We start from the raw sequence: 27576 nt of genomic DNA, 5'->3' as shown, positions 1-27576 counted from the left end.
GTGAAATAACAGTGCTAATAATAATGGTAACAACTGGCATTTGTATAGTATTTACTGTCTGCAAACCATTAATCAAACTATATCAACGTTAATGCATATGTCTAAGTGGGAGAGACCAATCGGAATAGGCTGCATGCCATATGACTCCCACTGTATGACCCTGAAAAGACCAAACTATGAAGACAATAGAAAGACCATTGGCCACCATGACTTTGGGGGAGAGGGCAGGGTTAAAGATGTGGAGCATGGGAGATTTTTAGGGCAGTGAAACTGTACTGAGAAATACTGTAATGGATAGATGTTACACATTTGTCTGAACTATGATATAAACCCTTACATGCACTTCACTTAACAAGAATATATCAATAGTGGCTCATCTGTTTTAACAGATATACTATGCTAATACAAGATGTGAGTAAGGGAAGTTGGCAGGTGATATATTGGGCTGTACTTTCTGTTCAGTGTTTTATAAACTTAAAACTCTTGGAAAAAATAAATAAAAAAAAGCTCTTCGAGGAAGGCACTAAGTTAGCCTATTTTTTTAGGTAAGGAAACAAAGACACAGACTTGGCTAATTTCCCACAAGTAGGAGGCTGAAGTAGGACTTGAATCCAAGTGTATCTGACAAGGTTCTTGTTCTTATGCCTGGTGAGATCAGAAATGCTTCATTATTCCCTCAGTCTCATTTCTAACTTCTCTACCCTTTTTTCTTCCCTTACGGTCAGTGGTCTCATTATTCTTATGGGCATTTGGAATTAGAACCTTATAAATGCACATCTTTTTCTGTGTCTTACAACCCTCCAGCTATAGTCATGCATCACATCCATGGATCCTTCTCCTACTGTGTTTTTTGGCCCCACCTTGTCCTTTCACCTTTTCTAGATGGCTGTCCCTCCCTTGGTCCCCAAAGATTCTCCATTTCTTCTTCTCCATTTCTGTTTGCTTCTTAGGGACTTCACCTGACTTTGGGCTCATGGTTTCTTTTTTTTTCTCCTTTCATTTCCCCCATACTAACTCCAGACTGGTCATTCTAGCAATTATTCAATACCATGCCAGGCCCTTAACATTCAATAAATAATCTATATTTTTATGAGGATGATGATTATGATGATGATAGCATTGAGGGAGATTATTTAACTGCTAACATCTTTCTTTAAGCTTATCTCCCAAGATATCAAAGCAAAATTTGGGTGTCAATCTAAACAACTATGGTGAGTTTGACCCTTAAATACTTGTGTTCTTCTTTGTCTTGATTTGGGAAAGAAAGCTTGACCTAGCATCTGCATTCTACCCAGGTGCCCAAGTAGTTGGTTTATTAAAGTCTCTTCATTTGAATCTTCTGGGGTGAGTTCTGTTTCCGGCTGGCATGCCTACTAATAAAGAGGGTATTCAGGGCTCCTGGGTGGCTCAGTGGTTGAGTGTCTGGCTTTGGCTCAGGTCATGATCCTGGGGTCTTGGGATTGAATCCCACATCAGGGTCCCTGTAGGGAGCCTGCTTCTCCTGCCTGTCTCTGCCTCTCTCTCTGTGTCTTTCATGAATAAATAAATAAAATCTTTTTTTAAAAAAGGGTATTCAGTGCATATTTACCAAACCAATTGAGAAGTGAAAGGCATTTCTATCTTTAGTTGTTCTGTTTTGTATTTATTCAGGTTAGCATAAAAATCATACAACAGTAACAAAACAAGTTGAAATGTCTTTCAGTTCTTTTTTTTTTTTTTTTGTCTTTCAGTTCTTACTCTGAATTCCTACTTTGTGTTTTGTTTGGAATATTCTTACTACATTTTTACAAAAGTATACTTTTCTTTTAAATGCATGATCATTTACAAGTATTTTTTTCTTATATCTGTGTGATTTTATAAAAAAGTCTTTTAGCTGCTCTTCTTTTTCTGGAGAATTATATCTAAAATGGAATAATGAAAATAAATGGGAAATAAGATTTAAATGTATAAACCTATGTTTTACAGCTCTTGTTCAGGAAAACAGGTAGAGGTTAAATCATACCATTTAAAGGTAAATAGCACTTGCTGGATCACTTTAGTCATCTAAAAATTAGTTTTATTTACTCTTTCCTATAAATAGTAAGCTATTAGAATGGGGCTTGGTAAACTAGTATTTCAGATATTTTCACTGAAATTATTGGATTAGAGTTTAACCCACTGCCCATTCCTTATTAAATGATTCATTTATTCTTTTCTGTGATTTAAAATGGTCTTAAATCAAATGCATCCTATTGTTCATATTTTTCTCTCATAGGCACATCTCAGGTACATTGATTAACTTGACCATAGCTGTCTCTGACCATTTTCAGAATATCCATACATGACAATTGAAGCCTACACAACACTTAATGAGTAATTGCTAGCATTGCCTTGTAACATTATCTGGGTAAATTTGGACAAGCCCTTTAACCTTTCTAGATTCAAGAGTCCTGGGTGGGGGAGGGGCTGATAATACCTTCCTATATGCAAAACACATTGCACAGCAGGATGCAAATATAAGGGGATAGCCACTTAATTCTGTATTTAGAAAGATACATTTAACAGTGTTATTTAATGTCTTATAGTCCCTTGAGAGTCAAAATACTCTGGAAAATATTTCAGCTAGTCTCAACTAGAATCTCTAACCTAGAAAATAAATCATGTGGTTAATATTTCAATAAATGTTTGCCTCAATGCTCATAAAGTGACATATATATGTGTATATGTATAGTGTACATTATCCTTGCTATCCCTTTTCCTTTCCCTTCCTTTGGTAACAAATAACATTTTTTGCAAAATGAACAGTACCTCAAATTGAGCATTTTTCTTTCATGTTTGTTGTCCTCAAGAGGAAAACTCTGAAATATATTCCTGCTTAGTATGACTTTGCTTTAGACATTTTAGAACCATTATAGGGAATTTTCTCTCATTGGTGTTGCATTTTTCTTTCTTCTTTCTCTTTCTTTCTTTCTTTCTTTCTTTCTTTCTTTCTTTCTTTCTTCTTCTTTCTTTCTTTCTTTCTTTCTTTCTCTTTCTCCTTTCTTTCTTTCTTTCTTTCTTTCTTTCTTTCTTTCTTTCTTTCTCTTTCTTTCTTTTCCTTCTTTTTTTTTTAATGCAATAGCCTTTCTTTTGAATATTTCTCTTTTTTTTCCCCAAAGAATCTTTCCTTCTGGATTTTCTCAGCTACTTCTGTGCTATTTATGGTCCAAATGTTATAGTAAATACAGGAAAACAATGTTCACCAGTGAAGCTAAGAGAGGATATGAGGTATCTGGGTTTTTAAGTTGAGTAAACCCATTTGGCTGTATTAAGATTAACCTCTGTAGCCTAGAGTCAAAATGGGGAATCTAAGAAAGAGATGAGGTAAGATACATTCTACACAGATAAATGACTCTTGAATTCATGTTGTGGACTCTCTGCAGAAAATTTTAAATTTTGAACCCCTTTGATCTGTCCTTTATTCATATATTTTTTTTAATTTTTAAAATTTATTTATTCACGAGAGACAGAGAGAGAGAGAGAGAGAGAGAGGCAGAGACACAGGCAGAGGGAAAAGCAGGCTCCATGCAGGGAGCCTGATGCGGGACTCGATCCTGGGACTCCAGGATCACATGCTGGGCCGAAGGCAAGCGCCAAACTGCTAAGCCACCCAGGGATCCCCATATTCATATTTTGGGATAAAAATTCTCTTTTCTTTAAAAGATAGCACCTGGTAAAAGATACTAGGCAACTCTGTTAGTCCAGAAAGGCTAATTGTTATAACAGGAGCAACAAACATTTCAAATGCAATGCAGTGTACATTCATTTCTCACTGATGTACTGATAGTTCATTGTGGTTGGTAGAGGTAGGGCTCTTGTTCTGCACATTCATTCATAGAGCCAGGTTCTTTCCATCCTGTGCTTCTACCTTCTATAAGTCCTTGGAGTTTCCTCTATTCAGCTGATTGGGAAATTGATGAAAGTCATGTCTTAAAGGCATCTGAGGGTCAAGCCAGTAAGTGACACATATCAGTTCATTTCACACACTAGTCTCATGGGCATACCTAATTGCAAGGGAGGCTAAAAAATTAATTTAGTAGTAGTGTCAGGAAGAAGGAGAGAATGTGAAGCATTTTTTTGAATGTGTACAAGTGCCAGGCAGTATTCTGAATCCATTGTATAGATCAATTCATGTAAGCTTCAAAAACAACCCTAAGAGATAGATATTTTAATTATTCTATTTTCTAGATGAGGGAACACTGAAGCATAATGCCGTTATTTAACTTGGTTGAGGCATAGAATTAGTGAAAGGCTGAACCAGCATGTGGGATCAAGTAATCTGATTTGAGAATTCACTTCTTAACTATTAAACATTCTGTTTTTCTATACCTAGATGCAGTTTATAGAATCATGTTCTTGTCCATTAAATATAGAAAATACATAAATATTTTTAAAAAGGTTTCCTCATCACATAGGCTTATACAATAGTTGTAACTATGATTGGCACAGTGTTCAAGGTGATTCTAGAGAGAAATTTGGGCCCAAGCATCAGAAACCTTTAAAATGGTCTTTCCCAGGACACCTGGGTGGCTCAGTCAGCAAAACATCTGCCTTTGGCCCAGGTCATGATCTTGGGGTCCTGGGATCGAGCCTCGTTCCTGTTCAACGAGGAGTCTGCTTCTTACCTCTGCCCTTAACCCTGTCTCGAGCCTTCTCTCTCTCTCAAATAAATAGATAAATTTTTTTTGAAATAGATAAAATCTTAAAAAAAAGGTCTTTCCCTTTGACCCAGAAATTCTCCTACTTTCCTTGCATTCTCAAATGAATGCAAGAAGTTGTAAGAATAAAGATAGTTATCACAATGTTGTTTAAAATAACAAATATTTGGAAACAACCTGTCTGATAATAAGTACAAATTAAATACATTTTGAGATATACACAATAGATTGTTCTGTAGCCACTACAGATGAGAATATACATGAATACTTATGACACAAAATATATTTATTTGCTATTTATAAATAGTACATATACGGGTCACAAAATAACATATACATCAGGAAAATGTATTTTTAAAAGTGTGTATTTGCATATTAAAACTTTAAAAAAGAAAAAAGAAAAAAGAAAATTTTAAAAAATATACAACAAAAATTAATACTGGTTAACTTTAGAGAGTAGAATTTTTGATTTTTAAAGTTTTGCTCATTTTCCCCTAACATTTCAATAAAAACATGTTTTACTTGTATGACAAAAAAGAGAAAGCAATAAAGCAGAAAGTTTAAGTAAAAAAAGAAGATATATTTGCCTAACATGGAGGATGATGAAGAGATATAGAAGCTTATAAATTCCACAAAACTTCAGGCCATTCCAAGGGATAGTTAAATATAATCATTTTCATGCATTCGGCTAGCATATACTCACTTATCCTATTACATGCGAGATGCCTATTCTGTGTCTTCCACTTTGGCAAGACCCAGGGTATGGTAATAAAAAGGACACAGGCTATGCCCTTAAAGAACTAACTCAGCAGGGTAGGAAAGGGGCTGAAAATGCCTCTATTCTGAGAGAATAGAATTTATAGATAGGTTTTGCTGAGGGTCACATTTTTATGACATAATTTTGTACAAATTGTGTATAACACCAATCACATTTAGCTGTCATTATCAACTTTAAATCTTCTATTGGCAGAAAAATTAGATTCTAGTTTTGCCAGATTTTTGAATTCCTTTAAGTGGCTGGGAAAATTCTAAAGAAGCTTCTGGAAGGATACATTCAGCAAACCAAAGGGCTTTAGGGTAGGACAGACTTATAAAATTTCTTAAGGACTCATTGATTAAAATCTTCTGAAATATCTCCATGGGAAACTTATTGGGAAGCCCTGAATTAAAAAAAAAATTCCAATTTTCATGGTTCACATTCGAGTTTCTGGAGAGCAAGGTAGTAATTTGATTTAATTCAGTTCAACACACATTTATTGTAATTTCATTGTAATATTTATTATAATTGCATTATAGCATTTACCATCACTTCAGGAGGAAACTCTGTAATTAGAGACCTCTGTAGTCAATCATTTTTGCCTCCCCTCAAAGTGTAGGATACCCCTGAGCCTCTGCCGACCCGGAATACTGCATTGTAATTGTCTGTTTATCCCATTAGACTATATCCTTGAGGCCTGAGACTGTGTGCTCCTGTCACCCAGTGTGGTTCCTGGAATATGGCAGTCACTCAATAATTACATTCTGGGAAAATATACTCTTCATTCTCTTGCTCCTTTTTAACATTAAATTGCTCATTAATATTTCTTTCAAAGGACTAGCTAGACAAGGGGAGGAATCCTTGGCCAGCTATAAACATTTAATAAGATAGCTGAAGACATTGCAGTGGGAATTAGAGGGTTATAAAATAATTTAAAAATTAGGACTTGTCCTCATAGAGCTCACACTCTCACTGAAATGATGCATAGGGTCCTAGATGCTTTAACATGTTTAACTGCATGCTGCTGAAAAGTGACCATTAATGTGTAGATGGATAGCCATATCTTAGTTAATATAAACTAGTATCAGAAAATCAAACTTATCAAAGCAGATGGAAGTGGTTATTCAGAAAATTAAATGGCTTTTTTATTATAGAAAAGTGGTTTTGCAGAGGGCTTCCTTTACATTGGGAGTGTCCTGATTAATTTTAATTCTGAATTGCTTTACACTTTAAAATCCATGGACTGTGTAGCATGACATTGACTTGGGCTGTGTAGGCGGATGGCAGGGGAGACCTTCCATATGATGAAAATTTAAAGAATGGTCAGATATGAGTGCAACTATTCTGAGAGTGTAATTTTGCAAAGAATTTAAAAGAAGGCAAGAAAAAATCCATTTCATTCATTTCGTCATAGATTCATCCAACAAAATTTATTTAGTACATATCTGGCATAGAGAAGAAAGGCAAGTAGAGATAGGAACAGTCTAAGTAAATGCCTTTAGTTCTACACAGACACATTTACTTCATGGAAGGTGACATATTCTTTTGAGGAGTAACAAAATTTCCTGAAATCTAAGAGCATTGAATCAAATCAAGAATTGAGAGAGTTAACTACAGGAAGAAACATCACTGCTTACATTGAAAGACCCTGGTTGGAATCATAGCTTAGCTTCTTGGTTGAGCAAATAACTCACGTCCCTAGCCCAGTTTTCTCATCTGTAGAATGGAAATAATAATAACCCCTTTTATGGATAAGTAATATAAAGCATTAAATCTCCTCTAATAACACTCTGGTACATAGAAATACATGGGAAAAATTACTCACCTTCTTTTTTCCTCATTCATTTCTAATGTCACTCTCTTCATAGCAAGCCAAGAGAGGGGCTTAGGAAACTCTGTTTGTTACAGGGACCTGTAGATGGCGCTCTAACAATGTAAGAGTGGTTTGTTGGAGGGTGGCTTTTTGTGAGGAATATGCCATATGCTCGGTGCTAATGCCTGATTACTGCATGAAATATGTTTGTGGTCCACAGTTTATATCCCAGCCTAACTCAACGAGCTAGTAGAATTGGCAGAAATAGGGTTTTGTAGAGCTACCTTTTGTTCTGTAAAGAGTTATACGTATTTTATGTCAGACCAGTTAGAGTCCATAAAATGGATCACTTCTTTCAGAAGTATAGGAAGGAGTAATCAGAGAGGAAGAGCACATGGGCCAATCATCCAGGGAAAAAGGATGAGTGTTTACACTGACCCTTTATTTTACTGGTGACGGAAAAAAGCTGGTTTCATTTACCACTACTCTCCCAGCTACCACTACCAGAGTTGTGAGATTCCAGTGACGGGTAAGGAGTATTTGGAAGGATCCAGAGGAAGGCAAAAGATAGTGGGGAAAACACAATATTTCTTTCTTTGAAAGGCTGCAAGGGTGGGAGACATTGAAGCTCTAGACCAGCAAACATGTCATCTGTGTCACTGCCTCTCATTCCATGCTAAAAGCAGACATTACTAATGAATAGATTATGCCAGTGTTCCCTGTTGAGGTTGGAGACAACTACAGAAACATTCTTGTAACCTTCCAGGCAGCCATTACAAAATCATAGGAGTTGCCATATAGAATGAAAGCTCAGTCCCAGGCATATATAGCCACCCTACTCAAAGGTGGGGTTTCTTTTTCCCTTTGTGTGTTTATTTAGCTTGTTGGATTTTAACCTGTATGGCTAGCAACAAAATCTAAAGAGCTCTCTTAGAAGATACATTATTCAGATTTGCTGCAGTAATACACAGTCCCATTCTCTTAGTGATTTATAATGCCAATTTATTTCTCACATACATGTTGGTGACTATGGGTCAGCCCACTGTGGCCTTGCTCCACATTTTTTCATTTCTGCATTGTTAGGAACCAGGGTAAAGGAGCAGACGCAGTTTAGCAACAGGGCTAGAAGAAACAAGTGATGCCCTTAATTCTTTTCCTCTGATGTGGCATACGTCAAAATCACTCACATTTATTTGGTCAAAGCATAGCATGACAAGGCCAAGCTCAATATCAACAAGGAGGTGTGGATAGGTAGGAGACATGGCAGTGGTTGGGGATGTACCATTCTCTCATAGGGAAGAGGGGACACAGTAATCTTCACAGAAAATTCTTTCCTTGTGATTCTACTAGGACCACATAGTGACTTATTACATTTTACATTTCTTCCTCAGTTGTAATGAAGATAGAAGCTATAGAAAGCTGAGGTCAATCATCTTCCAGCAATTCAGTATACTTCTTTGATAGTGGGATAGCCTCTTCTCTTTGGTGAATTTCTGATTACACTCCTAATAGGATGATTTGATCAGACCAGGTAACTCAGTCAAAAATTCTTTATATGATTTAAACCCTGGTCCTTGTTCATCCTGTTGGCCTCCTATTTTAAAACCAAAACCTTTATGATCCAGACAGAAAAACACTATGAGAAGTCAGGATGACACCATTTTTATTTGCATATTGTTAAAAATTCAACTATTTCAAAGATCTAATTGGCTTTATTCAGTGATTCATGAATTAGGCAGCATTCTATCTAGCAGTTAGAAAGCTGCTCTAAGGTGCTGTACAAAATGAAAGACATAAGCAGAAGGGAGAGAGACAAAGTAGTTATTACACTAGCAAAAAGCAGATTGGTTGATTGGTTGTGGCAAGGTCACCTTCCTTTAGGGGACAGACATGGCAGGAATCTGTCAAAGACTACCTCTCTAGCACTAACCAGGTAATTCCGGATTGAGTGGTTTAAGATTCCATTCCTGGGAAAGGCTGAAATGGTAAATTAGATATTAAGTCTTAAAAATTTTTTTTAACAATATGTCCTTCAATTTTCCTGGAATTCACTTCCTCCTATGAAAGACCTCCAAAGTTTACCGCATGAACACTTAAGTGTGCCTTCTATCCTTTACCAACCCCAGGGATGGTAAATCTACTCCATTACTTTTGCCCTATAGAATCATATCTTTTGGGACGCCTGGGTGGCTCAGCAGTTTAGCACCTGCCTTTGGCCCAGGGCCTGATCCTGCAGACCTGGGATCGAGTCCCATGTCGGGGTCCTTGCATGGAGCCTGCTTCTCTCTCTTTCTATGTCTCTGCCTCTCTCTCTCTGTGTCTCTCATGAATAAATAAATAAAATCTTAAAAAGTAAATAAATAAAATAATATCTTTGTAAACCAAAAAAATGACCATGGGTGTCAATCCAAAAATAAAGAAACTAGTGTTTCTTCTAAAGAACAAAGAAGCATGCTCTTTTTAATCCAAATTTCTTATTCTTACCACATCATTTTGCATGTAGTTGATGTTGGAAGGAAAGTATCCAGTTCAGGATTTTCCTTGATGCCTTCAGTCCAAGGCAATAGCTGATTCCAACACCCACTCTGGGCTTGTGTGCACCTGGAGGAGCAAATATACTCTATGCTTGAGTTGACTAATGAGTAGCAGCTGTATAGTTCTGCAGAAACTGTATATTTTACCCAAAGAAAAGAACATATTGGGATTATAGGGCTGAAAGGCTATCCCCCTACCATAAGAGCACCAGCCTGTGAGCACCCTATGTTGATTACATTCTGAAGGCTAAGTCATTGACTCTCAGTTACATTTGTACTTATATATTTTTATATACATACTTATATAGCAATATCAAGGAAGGGGACTGTTTAGTAAGATGTTGATAATCTGCCAAGGTCAGTGGCAGCTGTGACTCTGTCTCTACCTCCTCCATCATAACATTCTTGTCCTATTAGTTTTTCTTTTCATATGAAATACTACATTTCCTCTTACTCAACTGATGGATGGTTGGGATTATTATTTTTGATTTTGGCAAACCCATAAAGAGGAGCATTCCGAATGTGCTGGAGGGGTAGGAACAGAACAGATACTGAGGCCATGTCTCAAAGAAATACACTTTGCCTTGCTAAATCCTCTTCATCCTCAGGTCTTAGCTTCATCGACACTTCCCTTGAGTCATTCTGAGCTGGGTGCCCAGCTGTGTGCTTTTATGTACATCTTATATAAGGAGACTCTGAATTTCCTGAGGCAAGAAAGTCTTCAAGTGCTTGATATTTCTTCAGTGCTTGACACGGGTTTGGGTATAGACTAGGGACTCAGCAAGTACTAATGGAATAGATGGAATGAATGAATTCTTACTTCCTCTGCTTGTCCCCATCTTGGAGGCCATGAAAGGTCTTAGTTTGGTCTAGGCCACCAAAAAATTGTAATATGACTTGGAGCTCCTAGTTAGGAAGTACTCTAACCCAAGCAGATGTGTTTGAAGAGGCAATATTTTCACCACTCTGGGCTTGCCCTTCCTCTTTACAGAGACTTTATAGTATGGTGATTAAGAACAGTCTAATGGCATACACACCTATCAGGAAGTTCTCTCTTTACCTTTGATGAGTAGTAAGAGCTTCTTGGAAAAGTTATGTTAAAAGCTGCTGATCTCAGTTTTCTCAGGTATAAAATGGGGGAAATAATAACGCCTATCTCATATGATTGTTGTGAGATGTGAGATTTTAAGTGGTTGGGTCTTAGTAAACACTTAGCAATTGTTAGCTGTTATAATCAATAGTGCTATTAATTTGTATTTCTTCTGATTTTGACTATGAAAATAAGAAGAGACAAGAGAATGAAGCAGAGTGATACTCAGTATCTGAGCAGATTTTAAAAGGCCATGGGATTAAAGACTGTCGATAACTCATATTCTTTTGCTTATAAACTCCCACTTCCATCAACACATTAAGTATAATCAATATAAATATAATCACCACTCAAATAGGATGGTCTATTTGCTACTCACTTTTCAGAAAAGTAACCTAAGCATAAATGTAAAGACTCTGAAAGCAGTGTCATTAGTGAATGTTATTATCAGCCCTCCCCAGTCCTACTCAAATCCCAAGGTTGGTTGTATTTTAAAAACACTCTTGCTTCATTAATCTGATTTTTAAAAAGCAGGGATTGTTCATTATACATTATGCTTCAAGTTAGGGTAGCTTTTAAGAAACTGGCATTTGGCTTTATTAAATAAAATTTGTTTTCCTTGTGATCACACAGTAGTAGGTGATACTGGATGTCCTTTGCTACAGTAAAGATGTTGAGTGCCCTTTGAGGGAACAGGTAACCAGGGTCTGAGTGGACTTCCTCCCTACCATAAATGGACTAGTGTGTGCTGAGATATGCTGTACCAGTGACTTCTTTTTTGTAAACAAGACTGCTTCTATCTGACAAGCTGGAGAACAGTGGGAATAGATGACTGTGTTCTGGGTTTAATTTCCCATCAACAAGGAATTCCAATGTCCAACAAGATCCTAAATAGCTTACTGTTTCCTCCTAGTCTGTCTTCCTTCGGATGCCAGAGATCTGATAGTGATAGTATCACTGGAAAGGTGGAATTTCTCCTAGGAAATGTTGTTTCCCAAGATAGGAAGTAGGCCTGTGAGACAAGGAGAATTCCTATCAGTAATAACTATGTATACATAGTCAGAATCTGACCTTTACATCTTGTAGAGGAGTAGAGGAGTAAGAGGAGTGAGAACCTGGCTTAGATTCTGTCCTTTGTTTTACCAGAAATTGATTTTGAAATCACACAGACCTAAGTTTATATGCTAATTCTTGAACATTTTAGCTATGTGATCATGGATAAATTAAGTTGGCATTTCTAAGCCTCATTGTAAAATTAGTTTATATATATATATATATATATATATATAAAATTAGTTTATATATATATAAAAGTATATATATAAGTATACATATACATGTATATATATAAAACTAATATATACATAGTACATATACATATATAAAACTAATATATATGACTAGTATATATAACTAATATATAACTATATATATAACTAGTTTATATATATAAATCATCTTCTAAAGCACCTGTAAGATGTGAAATACTTAAGAAAGAGTAATTTTTACTATTTTAATAGCAATCTTAGTAGTATATATAGTAAACTATAAATGTACATATATATATATAGATAGTTCATTTTGAACCACTGGAGACATGTATATTATGATAATAGAAAGAATAAATTACATTGAGTACCTAGTATGTGATGGCTATTGCTAATCTCTTTATAAACATTACCTCATTTAGTTTTACTCTCATAAAACTTTAAGAAGTGGATTCTATTATTTTTAAATATAAGAAATTAAGGAATGAAGAGTAAATTACCGAGTAATATGAAGAGGTGATAAATTGCCTGAGAATTCTGAGAATCCTGTCTTTGTTGTGGTGGTGTGAAGGTTATTTGTCCAGCATTTCATATATACTCACAAGGAAAGAGAGAGTCCATAAGATACAATCTATTCACCAGGATGCCAGTCTAGTTGAGAGAAAAAAAAAGAAAAAAACATGTCCAAATACTGAAGGATCAAGCCATGTAATTGGTAGTCATGATGTTATAAGAGATAAAAATGTAAACAGTAGGGCCTGTCCTCCTCTTCCTTCTTTATCCATTCTCTCCTCTGCTAAGTAATCATTTCAGGTATTCATTCTGTGCTTAAATCAGTGCTAGTTACCAACATGGGGTCTGGTTATAGATGTCCTGAGTTTAAACCTTTGCTTCACCAGTTATTAGCTGGCTAACCTCAAGTGACTCATTGAACTTCTCCGAGGCTCAGTTACTCATCTAGCAAATGGGGATAAGAATAATATTATTCATCTCTATTATTATTAATCATAATATGTATTTCAAGGTTGCTGTGAGGAAAGGATGAGATAATGTACTTCAAGCACTTAGTACAGTTTATGAAACACAATGTAGACTTTATTATTACTCTTGTACTTTTGAAAAAAAATACTTGCACTCTTCTGAGGATGCTAGGCTTCTCGAGGGTGTCACTCCACCTAACTGGGAATGTCTTTTGGATTCCTTACATTTCCATGAAAGACAAAAGTGTTCTGACAGTTTAATGCAGGTTCTAAAAGGGCCTGATCTTTTAGTTAGGGTGGTGTATGTATGAATGTGTGAGTGAGTGAGAGAGAGAGAGAGAGAGAGAGAGAGAGAGAGAGATTGACTAACCTGTATAAAGGTTAAGATCCCAGGCTCTTCATCATGGTCTCCAAAGCAGTACGACCTTCATCCCAGATTTCTCCTCTAAGAAGAATACAGGCTCTTGAAGAACAGGGATTATATGTAGATGCCTTCATGTCCTCAAGCCTTCCACAGCCCCTAATGCACTGACGTCTACCTAACTTAAAAGAGAAGTTAAGCAAAATATAGTCTATGCTTATCTTTCCTTTAAGATCTGAAGATCACTGAGAGAGAGAGAGAGAGAGAGAGAGAGAGAGAGAGAGAGATTATTCATTGCACTTTAGCATCCTAGAAGGTCCAAGCAGCGTATGCAATACAGAGCACAGTCAGGAGTATTTATCTGAGGGTCTGTGTGTGTCCTCCATCACCCCACAGAGAGAATTTATAGCAGAATTTGACCTCAACTGTCCTGACTTGTGGATACAAGAAGTCTCTTCCTCTTTTGAGTTTTCCCTCCAGGGAATAACTTAGCTGTCTCTTGTTCCACTTCTCCCACCAAGATGTCAATACATTGATTTTAGCTTAGCAGAGAGGAGAAGGCTGTAAAATTGAACATACTCAAATAAAGTGTGGGGGATTAGAAGGATGACAGTCCAATGCTATTGTATTCTTTGAAGCTCTCCAGACACAAGTCTAGTGGGTGGCCAAACTATCCATAAGGCATAGAACTGTTTAAGCCTGTTAGTTACTTTCACAAACTGTTCTGAAGTTACCAGTGTCAATTTCAAACCATTATTTAAAGCCTTACAAATAATTATAATGCTTTGCATTATCCCTTGTTATTTGACTATCAGACTCTCTCCTCCACTATAGGCCAGTGATAATGGCATGCATCGGATTAGCATTGTATTCAGTTTAAGGAATGGATCATTTTTAAGAGCTGCCCTGACGTGATACAAAGAATGTGGTAAAGTCCAGAAAAGACCCTGGGTGGTTTTAATTTAAAATACGGCAACAGGTGGTTTGATACTCTTCCCTGCAAAAGGTGAACTCTAATACCCCTCCTCTTAAGTGTTAGTTGTATTTAGGGACTTTCTTCTAACAAATAGAATGTGGAGAAAGTGAAGGTGTGTGATGTTTGACATTAGGATATACAAGGTACTGTGGCTTCCTGCTTGCAGTGAGTTCTGCAATCAGTTGCAGAACTCACTGTTTTCACATAATCTTATATTGTGGGTAATTATACACAGACATTAACTTGATAAAGATAATTAGAAGAATCTATCATTGCTGGGGGGGTTCAATTTATTTGACTGTGAACTTTTAGTGGGGGAAGCCAGTCAGTATGTCACAAAGACATTCAGCTGACTTATGGCATGAGGAACTGAGGCCCCATGACAGTCATGTGAGTGCACCACCTTGGAAGTGAAGCCACCAGCTCCATTCTGGGCTTTCAGATGATTGTGCCTCCGATGGACATCTTGGGTATACCATTTCATGAAAAACTCTGAGCCTGAATCAGTCACTGAAACTGTGCCTGAATTCTTGACCCACAGATACTGTGAGATTAAAAAAAAAATCATTGTATTAATCCACTAAGTTTGGGGAATTTTATCACACAGCAATAGCTAACTAATACTGGCTTATTTCAGCGAAACTTTCAAAATTCTTTCCATTTCAAATAGTTTTTTGGAAAGCATAAAATAGATTCAAAGAAGTTGGTGGAAGCTGCCAAAGTAGGCACTGAATTTTTTTTTTTTTTCTGACACCTTTAACTTCTAATTTATTTTTCCTGGCCTGCCTCTGAGATCACATTCTGGGTATAGAATCAATCTGTAGCAAGGATGGAGGAGGGAATACTTGGGATGCTCAGCTGCTTTTATGAACAACAATTGAGGCTTTCCTTATCTTTAGTTGATGGGCTTAGTATTCTCGACCTAACAAGAATTCTTTAGTTTAAACAGCATATGTCTTTTTTTGCTTATGTGTTTTGTCCATAAGATTATTATGTCTGCTTTCAATAAATTCATAAAAATAAAATCAATGTGAATGATCTTAAGGGAAAGGAATACTGAGATTGGACCTAATTCTTAACTCCTAAGAAAGATTTGGGGGAGGAGGCTTTTTGAATAGATATCTCTCTTTGGACTATAGAAGGGACACAGTGAGTGAGGACCAGGTGGATAAAGATAATTTTTCTTAGACTTATGCAGTAGTGCAGTTCCTGTGTTCTCTGAAATATCCCTTACATTATTCTTACTTGCTGGGTGATATTGTAGACAGAAATTTGGTCTTGAAATGAAGAGATTTGGCTTATAAGTCCTACCCCCTATGAAATAAATTTTTCTCCAGAGACTTTTTTCCTCCACTTTTTAAAAAAAGATTTTATTTATTTATTTATGAGAGACACAGAGAGAGGCAGAGACATAGGCAGAGGGAGAAGCAGGTTCCCCGTGGGTAGCTTGATGAGGTCTCAATCCCAGGACCCTGGGATCATGACCTGAGCCAAAGGCAGACACTCAACCACTGAGCTACACAGGTGTCTCTTTCCTCTAATTCTCTAATACATTGCGGGAACAGGCTTGTAACTGAAAGATGCATTTTCAAGGAAACTGTACAAAAAATGTGTTCTTATCATGGTAATAATTTGAAAGCATTTTTTTTTTAATTTTGAGGAATGTTTTTGTTCCGGGAGTTATGGTACAATCAAATGAATTCATCTTTGCAGTGAAACCAATGGATGAAAAAGTATGTGAAGTGCAAACTATAGTTATAAGTTTACAAGATAAACTACTTTTGTTGGGAATCAGTTGCAGAACTCACTGTTTTCACATAATCTTATATTGTGGGTAATTATACACAGACATTAACTTGATAAAGATAATTAGAAGAATCTATCATTGCTGAGGGGGGTTCAATTTATTTGACTGTGAACTTTTAGGGACTTTGGATTAGATGATTAACTCATACTGGGTATTAATTTGTTGGTAAGTGCCTGAAATAGTTACTGAAATTAATACAGATCACGTTTTTACCTTTTCACAATGAATCTGTTTGATTAACAGTACTGTATTTATTCAGTTGGGGATCTTAAATACCAGATGCAAATTTCAAATAATCACTTGAACAATCAAGTTCAAATATTTAACAGATCAGTGCAGAAAAGATTAAGTGGGAAATTTACTTTAAAGGACAAATGAGTGTGTTAGAGACAGAGTAGAGTGAGGAACAGATATATTTTAACTATTTTGGACCTTGTGATATGGAAGACACATAGGTCACATGAGGGGCATGTTTCCAGTTTCGGGAAATTTTTGATTCATTACAATTTTTATGAAATCTTTTCTGGTATGTTAGAGAATGGCTCCAACCCTAGCCGTGTGTGAGCATCACTGAGAAATCTTATTAAAAATACAGATTCCTGGGCCTCTCAGGATTCTGAATCATAGATCTGGTTTGGTACTTACACATCTTTATTTTTAACAAGCTCCCCAGGTGATTCTGATGCATCACCTGCTTTAGGAAGAACTAAATTAGGACATTCCTGTGGAAGTCTGCTCCTAGCTAGAAACATGAGATTATACTAGTTTGCTCCTAATATCATAAGCAGGAAAATAGAAGAAAAGACACATTCTTTTTTCTTTTTTTTTCCCACTCATTAGGCCCTGGTGCAAACTTTGCATGTCCTCTCTTCTAATTGCCAAAGGCATCTATTTTCTTCATGCTGCTGTCTTTCCCAGTTTCTTACCTGAGGAAAGAGACATTTACCTACTTCTAACCCATTCTTCTGGGGCTGATACTGGCACTGCTCTCGAGGCTAGCCCTGTTGAGCACTGGGCACTTCTCTCGCTCCCTGGACTGTGCTCCCATATTGTATTTCAGTCTCCATTACTTGATTTCTGGATTCTTCCTTAAGATGTAGTCCTGAAGTTTTTTTCCGTAATGTAGTCCCTGTAAAGTTGGAGTTTGGTCTTGATTTTCTTCTATACTCCTCCCCAGAATGTAAATCTTTTTTCAAAACCTTAGTCCAGAGACCAGGACTGTCAGAAGGTGGTAGATTTCCTCCGTGTAGCCCGGCATACTTTACTCCCTATTCCTTCTCTAATACCATATTCGACCTCTCACCCCTGATACAGATATTCTGTGTTGGACTTTCGTGATGACCCTAAACCAGGGACTGTCCACCTGAGAGGATATATATGTAGCTACAAGTTCATATTCTGTATTCTGGTTATTTGGTCTGGTCAGGCAGTGTCATGAGACATGACCCAGCAATTGGAGCATCTATGAATCTTTTCAACTATATAAGAAGATTAATAGAGAAATTGAAAACATACACTCTTTTTTTTTCCTAAGATTTTATTTTTTTAAGTGATCTCTACACTCAACATGGGGCTTGAATTTAGAACCCTGAGATTAAGAGTCACATACTCCACAGACTTAGGTAGCCAGATGCCCTACATGTGCTTTCTATTTTGGTTTCCTTTTCCTTTCCTTTTCACTGTCCCAGTCATGAGACTTGAATTTGTAGCTATTTGCTTTTGTCCTAATCTATAAACTAAGTCTTTTCTCTCCTAAATGTCAAACAAAGTAATTTTCCCAGACTAAGTTGGAATAAGCAGTCTCTAAAGAGCTCCTTTTACTGGAGGGCTCAATAAGAAGCTGAATGACTGAATCATCCTATGGAGGGGATCCAGGAGTACAGTAGATCTCATGCAGCTTTGGGAGTCAGGTGTTAGGATTCGTTGATAGTTAGTAGCCATAAGTTCAGGGAGTATCAGTTACTACTCCATGGAGTGGCAAGTGGGTCCCTACTAAAGAGATTATATTGGTTGGTTCAGAAAAGGGTAATGGGTCAGCCTGGTTGAAATAACACAGTAAATGTTCTGACTATGAGTTGCTTGGTAAATTTAGTCTTTTATCTATCCTGAGATAAAAAGCACTAAGGCTACCTGCTCTGGAATGCTGGTAATAAATCAATTCTGAAAAAGTGTTATATCTTATGGTAGACCCAGGAGATCAGGGCTGCTAGGAAATAGGGCATTGGAACTCTAACTTCTCAAAAGATCTAGAAGTTTAATGATTAAATAAGTTTTACTGAATCTCTATTATATGCTAAACACCAGATAAAGTTGATTTGATTTCAGGGTTATCTATAGCACTTGATGGTTCATTATACAATATGTTTTAACCAGAATATAGTTTTAGCAGCCAGATAATAAGGTTTGATGATCCTGCACTGGGCTTGCCACTCCGGGAACTATGCAGGTTCAAATACTGAATCTGGAATAAGATGGAACTTTTAGGCTCTAATATAGACTGGGCTTCCTCAGGTTGGCCTACATTTCTAAGAAAAAAACATTGTCTAAGAGGAAGGTTGAAAAACAAGTTTCAAGACTTACTCTTGACTATTCACATACAAGATCAACTCTTTAGGCTAGACTGTAGCAGAGCTTTTTTTTTTCAGAGATTTTATTTATTTATTCATGAGAGACACACAGAGAGATGGAGAGACATAGGCAGAGAAGCAGGCTCCCCTTAGGAACTCAATGTGGGACTCAAACCCAGGACCCCGGGATCAGGACCTGAGCCAAAGGCAGATGCTCAACCACTGAGCCACCCAGGTGCCATAGATTATAGCAGAGCTTATGTTTAAATCATGGCTAGTGATAGAATGCTAACCTTGCTCCTCAGATTGGAATTCATATGTGTGACTTTAAGTCTAGGGTCTGCTAGAGCTGAACATACTTTTGCAGTAATATCCTGTTAGGTTGGGGTGGATCCTGTCTGTCCCCTTTATTAGGTATCTGGGAACATGTGCTCACCCTCCTCCATGATTGACACTGCATCTGGTTTTAGATAAAGACTCCAGAGCATTATTGAAGCAGAGTACTGCTCTGAGCCTCCATATTTGACTCAGTCATCTTACATTTAAAAAAAATAATAATAAAAAAATAAAAAACTTTAGAAAGGATTCTCCAAAAATACCCACAAACCCATTTTAGTAAACATTAACAGTTCTAATAACTACAGATCAAATTCCTTTACCTTTACTTTTGGTTCATGAGGGACTGTCATAGCAAGGGCATTGCAAGCTGCTAAGAAGACTCAGGGATAAGTTCTGGCCTCAGAAGCTGAGTCCTTGAAAGAAGTCTTCAAACTAAAGAGAATAATGTTTCTTTTTATCCACTGTTCTTTTTGGGTTTGTGAGGTTGGTGGCAAAGTAAGTATGGAGAGGACACATTCTCTTGGTTTATATAAGTAAAAGACAACAGTTGGTCTTCGTTTTTCTTAAAGTGGGAATATGGAGAATATAGGCATTCAGAAGTGTGTTACTACTTGAGAGACTATAAGGAGAGGCTCTCAGTTCATAGGGCTCATTTTTCTTAGGGAGAATTATGTAAATAACTGGAACTTAAACATATTTATGTCACTATTATTTGAACATGCATATTTCTGTAGGATTTTTCATGATTGAAAAAAGAAATCTGAGGCCTGTGCATTTGCTGCATTCAATAACATAAATGCTCATTTCTGAACTGTGATTGTATATTGTCTCACAGCTCATGCTGACACATGCCCAATTCCTGTCATAGGCAGGAGGGTGTCTTTGGGCTGATTACATTTTGACAAAACTCTCTATGGAGATTCTAGGCATGGCCGATGTATAACAATGAGGCATATGCTGCATGTGTACTTGTGTGTTAGCCAAATGTAGACTTCCATTAGATATTTGAGTGAACTGCAACATTCTTACAAAATTTCAAAGTGATATTTGCCAGTATAGACTTAATCTCAAGATAAAATTTTTCAAGCAAACAGGTGTGCACTTTCCTCTTTTGAATGAAAATGGACTTTTCCAATGAGCATCAGTTTTGTTGCAAGTGGTGATATAATACAGAAAATAATAAAGTGGAGCAGAGGAGAGAGTGATTGGCAGTGAGATAAATACCAAAATCCACGTAGAGACTGAGGTATTCCTTTGGAAAGCAAAATCAAAGAAACAAAACCTAAAACAAAGAGATGGCATTTGAAACTAATGATGTACTATATGTTAGCTAATTGAATTTAAATAAAAAAAGAACACCTTTTAAAATAAAAGAAAACTTAAAGATATGGCAGCATGCAGATGGTAGTAGGTAAGTAGGTAGATAGATGACAGATAGATAAATAGATAACCGCAAGGAATTTGCAGGTCTGCAATTTTTTCTATTCAATTAAGTCTATTAGGTGAAATTAGCATATTTCAGAAGAGCTGAAAGCCAAGAAAGAGCTATGATACCATAGTCAGAGGGATTCCCTAAAATATTTGAAATTATTTACTCAATGCTCCCACCACAGTCTTAGGAAAAAGTCTAAAGTCCCTCAAGTCGCTATAAGTCCTGAGATGATTCAGCCCATACTTAACCTTTTTAGCCTCATTAGTGCCTTTTTACACACACACACACACACACACACACACACACACACACACACACGCACACACTCACACACACACACTGCTTTTGTCATCCCGACCTTCATTCAGTTCCTGGACATGCCATATCTTCTGTAGAATAAGAATCTGCAGGGCAGCCCCAGTGGCTCAGCGGTTTAGCGCCACCTTGGGCCCAGGGCAGGATTCTGGAGACCAGGGATCGAGTCCTACGTTGGGTTCCCTGCATGGAGCCTGCTTCTCCCTCTGCCTGTGTCTCTGCCTCTCTCTCTCTCTCTCTGTCTGTCATGAATAAATATAATCTTAAAAAATATTTATATCTTAAAAAAAAGAATAAGAATCTGCAGACAATCATGGATTGACAATAACTCGGGTATTTCTGACCTGGTTACCTTTCCTCTCCTTCCATCTCAACCCTTTCACATGGCAAAAAGCTCCTTGTCTTCTAGGTTCCAACTCAAGTGTCACCAGGAGGTCTCCAGGAGGCCTTCCCTGATGTCCCCATATCCCTGAAGAATATAGGCCTCTCCGTTACATATTACATATTCCTACAATATATTCAACTCCTCCTTCATGCAATCACCACTGTTGTAATTGCCTGTTTAAAGTTTGTTATACTATGGGCTCCAAGTCTTCATCGTTATATCCAAGAATCTTATCTGACTCCTTTCTCTTGGTTTGCAGCCAAATATTCTTATGTTTCAAGAAGTAAAACTGGCTATAAAGGTTCCAAGGAAGTAAACATGTGACTGTAAAATGTGAGAAATGGTTAATAGTTTTGGGTTGTTATTGAAATAAATGATATAAAATGTCTACTGAAGTTTCTGGTACACAGGATTGATAAATTTGTAGTTTATAAGTAGCTTCCAGTTAGTTTTTGTAATTAAGCAGCATAGAAATAATAAATACTGACATATCTCTACTTGGATGTGTCCAAAATCCTTAAACTCATCGGATTAAAGATCAAACTTAAAATATTTTCTCCTAAGCTTGTACTAATAACCCCAAACCCAGTGGACAGAAGCACTACATCTAGCCTGGATAACTATCTTCAACACCTTGATCTTCATCCTCAATAACCAATCCTCAGCAAATTCTGATGATTTTATATTTCTTAAATCCATCCATTTCTCTCCATCTTCAGTTTTCCATCCTAGCCCCATTATTTCAGTCCTGGGCAGCAGAGTAGCTTCAAGAGTGGTCTTCTTGTTCCACATATGCCTTCCTTCCAATCCATTCTTCTCATTGTAGCTAAAGTGATCTTTTAAAAATGCATATATAGCCATGCCATACATACCCAGCTAATTTTATTCACTTTCCAACAGAATAACAAGTAACAAGTAACGTTGTTATTTGGCACTTTATAGTACTCATTATATGCCAGACACTGTATTAAGTGCTTCCTGTATATCAATTCATTTAATCTGCCATAAATTGTGTTATATGGATTTAGGCCATTGTGGAGGAATCAGTACAGAGAGCTTGAACAATTTCGAGCAGGCCATACACTCTTAGCACTCTAATTTTTCTCTAGTTTGAGAGGCAGTGTAGAATAGTGATGAAGAGTCATGACTCTGGGGACAGCCTGCCTGGCTTCCAGTCTTGGCTCAACCACTTATTAGCTGACCCCTAACCTCTCTGGACTCTGTTTCATCATCAGCTAAATGGGGGACATGAACACTCCTCCTTTATATGGTGGTTGTATTAAATGAGCAAATGCAAGTAAAGTGTTCAGAATGATAGCTAACATAGAAACAGAATTCAATAAAAGTTACTGATACTACCTCAGGAAATAGGCTCTGTCTACCTTTCCAAAGTCATCCTTTGTTACTATTTTCCCCTTTAACTCTTTTTCTGGTTTTCTTGCTGTCTTTCAGGATAATATGCCTCTTGCCATAGTAAACTATGCTCTTCAACAATCCCAATCTTCTTTGTTTAATTCTTACTTATTTTTACTTCTCAGATGGCACTTACACTGGATGTAAACCCTTATCTCCCCACAGTCTAGTTTAGATCTCACTGCTATATATTCTCAGTATACCCTGTAATTTTCCTGGGAAGTGCTTATCATAATTGCAACTTTATCTTTATTTGTATGATTTCTTAATTGTTAAACTTTATTATTATACCATAAGATTCATGAAAAAAGTATTTTTATATTCACTGTTATTCATTGAGCTTGATACGTATTTGTGAATGAATACATATATGTTCCCATTATCCAGAACTTGGTTCTGGTGTAAGGGGTACACTTTTGTTTAATACAAACTTTACTTAAATTTCTGCAATGTGGCTGTTAAAGATGTTAAATCCATAGAGGCAGGTAGAGGCTCTTCCAGTGGACCTCTATGAAACTGGAACAGAGATGCTATTGGTTTTATATTCATAGCTGAAGATAAAAATTAAAGGACTAGTTTTAAAATGAACTTAATGTAGGAGCTGAATATGGATCTTAGGAGTATTTTAAGTCTCTTATCAAGATCTACAAATGATTGCTTAATCTTGGATATTTTCTTCCTATAAATCATTCTTGAAAAATTCTTCAAATCATGAAGCACAACAGTACCAATCAAAGTTATCAATTAAGTAGTACATCTAATAAGGGATAAAGGTTCTAATGAATGGATTAGAGGAGAAATGTTGGCATAAATGGAACAAAGGGGTTTTCATTTGTAGTGGGAGGTCATAAAGGTAGTCTAAATCCTGATGAATCTTAAAAGAAAAAATCCTGATGAATCTTTTGCTTTCTTTGGAAGCAACTGGCCCATTAAGCATTTAGTACTATAGTCCCATGTGATAGTAGGAGCCATGGAAGTTTTCTACATAGCCAACATGTTGGCTATGCAGGTGTGAGCAGATGAAATTGTGCATTGGAGCACAGATGAGATGAAAAAACAAACCACTGAAAACTTGAGCTAAAAATGTCCATATCCATTTGGCACAAGCAAATATAATACCACGGGAAATGCCATAGAAAATTAAGCTCAGCTGTCTTTTTCCAGTCTGGACTCATGTGTTAGCTACTTTGAAGTAGTTATGGTGGTTATTCTTGGGGATATGTATCCATAGAAATATCTTTCTTTTAAGCTTCTTGATTATTTCTTCCACATATAAAATCTTTGGTCTTACACAGAATGTAGATGAAGGATTAGGATGAGAAGCATTTTTACTGAAATCTTTGAATGTTCATGTAAATATACATCCTTAAATTTCTGAAGAAGCTCATGTCCTTTTCACTGGTCCTAGGATTAGTTGAGTCCATTATTATGATTGGACAGTTGTTCACCAATGGGCCTCATCTCTTGCCATTTGAGATTAAGATGTTTGGTTTCTTTTTCACAAAAAACAATGCATTAAATGTATTCTCTGGAAGATAAAACAGTAGTAGATTTCAAACTACTAATTTATAAAAGCTGACACCAATAACATTAAAAATACACAGGAGATAGAAAGAAATAAAGGACCATACCAAGTTAACGATCACTTAAGAACTGATATTAATCAGTTCTTTTAAAAATATTTTTTACTAAAAAAAAATATATATATATATATTTTTTTACTATAGTTGATACACAATATTAGTTTCCAGTGTACAACTTAGTGATTTGACAGTTCTATACATTATGAAATGCTCACCATAGTAAGTGTAGTTACTGTGTGTCATCATAAGAAGTTATTAAAATATTATAGATTCTATTGCTTATGCTGTACTTTTCATCCCCATGACATATATTGTACCTCCTTTAACCTCTCACCTGTTTTGCTTATCCACCATCCCCCCAACCATACACCCAGCCTCTCCCCTCTCCTTTGGAAACTATTAGTTTATACTCTGTATCTGTGCATCAATTTTTGTTTTCTGTTTATTTGTTCATTTGTTTTTTAAGTTCCTCACATAAATATAATTATTTGGAATGTCTTTTTCTGTTTCACTTAACATAATACCCTGTAGCTCTACCCATATTGTTGCAAATGGCAAAGTTTCATTTTTTTATGAGTAATATTTTATTATGTGTATATGAATATAAATATATATAAATATATAATATATGTGTATGTCGACATCACAATTTCTTTTTTTTTGACATCACATTTTCTTTATTCATCTCTTTTTTTTTTCTTTATTCATCTCTTGATAGACACTTAGGTTGCTTCTGTATGATGGCTATTGTAAATGATGCTGCAATAAACATAGGAGTGCATATTTTTTTTAAATTAGTGTTTTTGTTATCTTTGGGCAAATATCAAGAGTGGAATTACTGGGTCATACGGTTTTTCTCTTTTTACGTTTTGAGGACACTCCATACTTAATTCCACAGTGGCTGCACCAATTAACAGTCCCAACCAACGATGTATAAGAATCCCCTTTTTTCCACATCCTTACTACCACTCGTTTTTTTTTCTTATCTTTTTTATACCAGCCATTCTGACTGGTGTGAGGTGATAACTCATAAGTGTTTTGAATTGCATTTTCCTGACAATTAGTAATACTCAGCATGTTTTCATGCATCTCCTAGAAATCTGTATGTGTTTATAGAAATGTCTATTCAAGTCCTCTGTCCATTTTTTAAATTGGATTATTTGTGGCTTATTTTTTGGTTTGATTTTCGTGTTGAGCTGTATAAATTCCTTATATAATTTGGATATTAACCCCTTATTGGATATATTATTTTCAAATATCTTCTCCCATGAACTAGGTGGCCTATTTACTTTGTGGCTGGTTTCCTTCACTGTGTAGGAAGGAAATTTATCATAGTCTCACTAGTTTATTTTTGCTTTTGTTTCCCTTGTCTGAAGAGACCTATCCATAAATATATTGCCAGACCAATGTCTAAGAGATTACTGCCTAAAATTTTCTTCTAGGAATATTATGGGTTCGGGTCTCACCTCTAAGTCTTAATACATTTTGACTTTATCTTTGTGTATGATATAAGAAAGTGGTTCAGGCCTCAAGTAGGCCTGTTTTATAAACTTACAGTTTAAAGTCTCAAAGACTTTGGTTTGTTTTGTTTCCATTTTTATCTGTCTCCATGTATTTTTTTTTTGCATGTAGCTATCCAGTTTTCCTATATCATTAATTGAACAGACTAGCTTTTCCCCATTACCTGCTGTGTCATAGATTAATTGACCATGTAAGTGCGGGTTTATTTCTGGGCTCTGTGTTCTGTTTTGTTGATCTATGTATCTCTTTTTGTGTCAGTACTATACTGTTTGGATTACCATAGCTTTGTCATATGATTTGAAATCTAGACTTGTGATAGCTCCAGCTTTATTCCTTTTTCTCAGGATTCCTTTGGCTATTTGGTGTCTTTGGTGTTTCCATTTAAATTTTTGGATTATTCTTATTCTGTAAAAATTACTGTTGGTATCTTGATAGGGATTGCATTGAATTTGGAGATTGTTTTGGGTAATATGGACATTTTAACAGTAATAGTTTTTCCATTCTATCAGCGTGGTATGTCTTTCCACTTGTTTGTGTTATTTCCAATTTCTTTTATTCAGGTTTTGTAGTTTTCAGAGTAATTTATTTCTAAGCATTTTATTCTTTCTGCTGCAATTGTAAATAGGATTATTTTCTTAATTCCCCTTTCCATTATTTATTATTGTATAGAAATATATTTCTGTACATTCATTTTATATCATGCAATTTTACTGAATTCATTAGTTCTAATTATTTTTTGGTGGAGCCTTAGAGTTTTCTACGTATAGTATCATGTCATTTGCAAACAGTGATAGTTATACTACTTTCCTACAATTTGAATACCTTTGATTTCTTTTTCTTGTTTGATTGCTGCGGCTAGGACTTCCAGTACTATGTCCTTCCTTGCTAGTCTCTTTGTCTGGTTTTGGTATTAGGGTAATTCTGGCCTCATAGAACAAATTTGGAAGAATTCCTTCCTTTTCTCTTTTTTGAAATAGTTTGATAAGGATAGGTATTAACTCTTCTTGAAATGTTTGGTAAAATTTACCTGTGAGGCCTTTTGGTCCTGGACCTCTATTTGTTAGGAGGTTTTTGATTACCAGTTCAATTTTGTTCCTAGTAATTGGTCTGTTTATATTTTTTATTTTGTCCTGATTCTCAGTCTTCAGTCTAGAAATTTCAACATTTCTTTTAGGCTGTCCAATTTGTAGGCATACATTTTTCATAGCAGTCTCTTGAAATCCTTTATAATTATGTGGTATTGGTTGTAACTTCTTTTTCATTTTTTATTTTATTTGAATGCTCTATTTTTCCTGAGTCTTACTAAAGGTTTATCAATTTTCAAAGAACAAAGTCTTAGTTTCATGGATCTTTCTGTTTTTCTTTTTCCAGTCTTTGTGCCATTTATTTCTTCTCTGATCTTTATCATTTCCTACCTTCTACTAACTTTGAGCTTTGTTTTTATTCTAGTTCCTTGAGATGTAAGGTTAAATTATTTACTTGAGATGTTTATTTTTATTGAGGTAGGCCTATCATGCTATAAACTTACCTCTTAGAATTCCTTTTGCTGCAACTCAAAGACTGATTTGATTTGTTTCCATTTTTATGTCTCGATATATTTTTAAATTTCCTCTTGGACTTCTCATTGACTCATTAGTTATTTAGTAGCATGTTGTTTAGTTGCCACATGTCTGTTTTTTCTAGGTTTCTGTTATTGTTATAATTAATACCTAGTTTCATAGTGTTAAATTGGATAAGATGTTTAATATGTTTTTAGTAT

The 27576-nt window shown here is 36.0% G+C and overlaps 1 long non-coding RNA gene across 1 annotated transcript; it reads right to left on the bottom strand.

The window, feature by feature from the left end:
* Window positions 1-11659: 11659 nt before the first annotated feature.
* Window positions 11660-13651, bottom strand: LOC118354052 (uncharacterized). Its single transcript, XR_004813970.2, has 3 exons — window positions 13489-13651; window positions 12639-12789; window positions 11660-11882 (listed from the first exon to the last, which is right to left on the bottom strand). It is a non-coding gene; the product is annotated as an uncharacterized LOC118354052 (long non-coding RNA).
* Window positions 13652-27576: the final 13925 nt, after the last annotated feature.

This window comes from Canis lupus, chromosome 2 (genome assembly GCF_003254725.2).
Source record: "Canis lupus dingo isolate Sandy chromosome 2, ASM325472v2, whole genome shotgun sequence".
NCBI classification, from domain to species: Eukaryota; Metazoa; Chordata; class Mammalia; order Carnivora; family Canidae; genus Canis; species Canis lupus.
Note: the sequence above shows the minus strand (reverse complement) of the source record. Positions and strands in the feature narration are given on the sequence as shown.